Consider the following 4,059-nt stretch of genomic DNA (forward strand, 5'->3'; position numbering starts at 1 on the left):
CTATTCTTCGGCGCTCGGCCTTCCTTATAGTCCAACTCTCGCATCCATACATGACTACTAGGAATACCATTGCTTTGACCATGCGGACTTTTGTTGGCAGGGTGATGTCTCTACTTTTTATCATGCTGTTTAGGTTCGCCATCGCTTTCCTTCCAAGGAGCAGGCGTCTTTTAGTTTCATGGCTGCTGTCACAGTCTGCGGTTATCTGGGATCCCAGGAACGTGAAGTCTGTCACTGCTTCCACGACTTCCCCTTCTATTTGCCAAGGAGTGATGGGGCCGGATGCCATGATCTTAGTTTTTTTGATGTTGAGCTTCAAGCCCACTTTTGCGCTCTCCTCTTTTACCCTGAGCAAGAGACTCTCTAGGTCCTCTTCACTTTCTGCCATTAGAAATCTTAATTAGAATTTATTAATTCTTAATTAGAAATTAGAATCTTAACATATGAGTAGATTAACAGGGGAATGTATGAGAAATGTGCAAAGCTGTTGTTGCCTGGGTATCACAAAATACAGTAGTGAGGGGCAGGGAAGCAGGCCCCATTAGTGTATATGATGCTTTCAAAAAAAGGTTTGAAGAAAGTTAGTGGAGGCCCAAATCTGGAGGAGACCCAAACCTGGAGCAGGTAAACAGGGTTCAGGTAACTGTAGGCTGCATTTCAGAGGCTCAGATCTTAGAAGCTAAGCAGGGTCGGCCCTAGTCAGTGTTTGAATGGGATACCACCAAGGAAGTCCAAGGGTGCTGCACAAAGGCAGGCAGTGGGAAACCACCTCTAAACGTCACTTGCCTTGAAAACCCTCTGGGGCCAGCATACATTGGCTGCGACTGGATGGCACTTTCTACCACCAAGAATCCAGGTGGTTGTAGAGTGCCGCTTAAAAGGCAAAAAAGACTAACGTGTTTTAATTTTGTCACCAAAATGTCTAAGGAAAGTTTGCATGTTACATTCACAACATAGCGAATGCTTTGCATCTCTCCACAGGACAGCTGTTGCATCAGGGAAGAACCCTGTCCAGCCTGAAAGGGCTTGTGGGACCATCTCAGCTTGACAGTCACAAGTTAGAAAACTACGATATGTGAAATCGATCCCCCCCCCTGCTGTCTCCACAAGAAGAGGACATCAGAAATAATTGGGCCTGAGGAAGATGTTTATCAAAATTTGTTAGGCTTTATAGAAAAGAATAAATTGCAGTTGGCACCCGCTTGAGGCTAGTTGTCTCTTTTCCTGTGATGTCTGACATGACAGTTTCACAATATATGATGTGATGAGACCATTGGGCGTTTGCTTTAATTTTGTTTTTGCCTTGTAATCTGATGCTTGAGCAGCACGTCTCCAATTAATGCCACATTTTTTTAAATTGGGGTTATTACTTCTCATACCCCAGAGGCAAAACCATCACCTTTGATGTGTGCTGGAGATGTCATGCTATGAAACAGGGACAATGTCTTTCTACTTTACAGAACAGAATGTGGGCAGCAGCCACAACCCTCCAGTCCTGAATATTAGAAACAAGTTCATGTGGCCCTAGCTGCTTGCCTGCAGTCAGTGTCGCCCACTGTATTCCTTAGGCCAGGTCTTATATGGTATTGTAGGTATTACACAGATTTTGTTTTTACTTTTGGATTTTGCACGGACCAGCTGCTTACAACTTTTCCCTCTACTTCGAGGATACCCAATTTCAGTCACAAAAGAGAAGGAATTGTCAACAGAATGAAAGCCAACCTGGGAAAGACTTTACAACACACAAGGTAAAACCATCCAATTTGGATTTAATGGATTCTATACTCTGGTGCATTACCTGAAATAATCTTTAAACTACCAGGTATTGCCTTTTGCTCTCAGCCTGCAAAGGAACGGTGTACCTCATTGGACATTTGAGAGGAACGTGGTTGAACTGCTGCTGGTGTCTGTATTTCCAACATGTGGATAAAGATCGGAGACCATCAAAATGCCTCTTCCCAGAGAATTTGCTGTAAACTAACACCAGCAATAAATTTAAGCTTTGTGCCTGCCTGCATTTCATGGAAGATGCTTGTAAGACCAGTCATAACATCACAGCATGAAAAATCTGCTTCCCACCCCTCTGTCCTTTTAAAATTTTCTAACGTCCAGCCTAAGAGTTCTGGTGAGTTTAAAGCTTGCCCAATGTTTGGTGCCAATTGGCTGGGCCTAATAAAAGGTATGAACGGCAGCTGATCCAAGATGGCAGCCAGCAGGAGGCTGATGAAGAAGCTTGAATAAATCCGCAAATATGGAATGAAGAACTTCCGTAATATCCAAGTTGATGAAGCTAACTTATTGACTTGGCAAGGGCTTATTGTTTCTGACAATCTACCGTATGATAAGGGTGCGTTCAGAATCGAAATCAACTTTCCTGCAGAGTATCCATTCAAACCTCCTAAGATTACATTTAAAACAAAGATCTATCACCCTAACATCAATGAAAAGGGCCAGGTTTGTCTGCCAGTAATTAGTGGTGAAAACTGGAAGCCAGCCACCAAAACCAATCAAGTAATCCAGTCCCTCATTGCACTGGTGAACGATCCCCAGCCTGAGCACCCACTTCGGGCTGACCTAGCTGAAGAATACTCTAAGGACCGTAAAAAATTCTGTAAGAACGCTGAAGAGTTTACAAAGAAATATCGTGAAAAGCGACCAGTGGACTAAGCTCTGGCACAGTTGATGTCAGGTGTGTGTGATAGAAGATCTGGAGCAGTGCATTTCAGACACCCCACAAAGCAGGACTCTCTAATAAAAGGTTTTATATGGATTTTGTTCGTGTTTTTGTTTAATAGCAGTCTTTTTAAATACAAGTACTCTGAGGAAAGAGGCTTGTGGATCATAGATAATGGCAGAGTGAGCACTCCTCTGCTCCACACACCACGGCATGGTGCAGCGAGTACAATATCAGGTGATTTAATTTATTTATTTAGATATTTGTACTTCATTTGTTCCTCAAGGTGGACCCAAAGCAGCTTACAACATCATTCTCCTCTCCTCCATTTCATCCTCACAACAACCGTGTGAGGTAGATTAGTCTGTGTGACTGGCCCAAGGTCACCCAGCAAGCTTCTGTGGCAGAGTAGGGATTTGAACCTGGAGGTCTTCCAGACCCTAGTCCGACATTCTCACCACACTGCTCCCCTGTAGCTCAGGTCAGGCATAATGCAAGGCCACGGTTTATTTTAACTGTAGTTCATTTCTGAAACCAAGATACAGCTCCCAGATAAAACCTGGTATGCCTTGATAAATCTTGGCCACATTGATTTTACACTGGCCAGGTGTCTCTGTACCTGGGAAGTGAACAAGAATGATGCCAGGAAACAAACCAGGGCTATTCCAGGATATCTGTATTTGTGTATCACACAAAATCATAGCTGAGACTCTGATTAAAATCGCTGTTTTGTATTCTGGTTTTTCAAGCCCTAACTGTATGGCTCGCATCCAGACGATCACACTCAGTTAGTTGAATTAAACCATGGTTTCATATGTTGTACGAATGGAGTTTTACAGTGGCATACTTAAGTCCAGGGCAATCATTGGTCTATGTTAGTGCAGGCTGTTTAATGTAGAGGAACTACACTGTTAGGCTGTGGCAGAAGCAGCCAGAAGTTCCTGAAGCCCTCTCCTCAGCCCTCACTTGGCAGTAGCTGCCAGTTATTTCATTACTGGGTTCTCCACACCGGTCGAAGCACATCATTTCACAGCCAGTTTGGTGCAGTGGTTAAGAGCGGCAGACTCCAGTCTGGGAGAACTGGGTTTGATTCCCCACTCCTCCACATGCAGCTGCTGGTGTGACTTTGGGTCATTCACAAGTTCTCTCAGAGCTGTTCTCTCAAGAGATGTCCTCGAAAGAGCTCTCTCAGCCCCACCTACCTCACAGGGTGTCTGTTGTGGGGAGGGGAACAGAAAGGAGATTGTAAGCCACTCTGAGACTCTGAATGAAGGGTGGGGTATGAATCCAATCTCTTCTTTTCTTCTTAAAAGAAAAACCATGAGGGCCCTCTACTCACCTGTGCAGAAAAGGAAAGAATCGATTTGTTTCAACAGACATTTTCC

General features: G+C 44.1%; 1 pseudogene; it reads left to right on the forward strand.

The window, feature by feature from the left end:
- Nucleotides 1-2,202: 2,202 nt before the first annotated feature.
- On the forward strand, nucleotides 2,203-2,742 carry LOC107105768 (annotated as a pseudogene).
- Nucleotides 2,743-4,059: the final 1,317 nt, after the last annotated feature.

Source organism: Gekko japonicus, unplaced genomic scaffold (assembly GCF_001447785.1).
Source record: "Gekko japonicus isolate JY-2015 unplaced genomic scaffold, Gekko_japonicus_V1.1 scaffold126, whole genome shotgun sequence".
Classification (NCBI taxonomy): Eukaryota; Metazoa; Chordata; class Lepidosauria; order Squamata; family Gekkonidae; genus Gekko; species Gekko japonicus.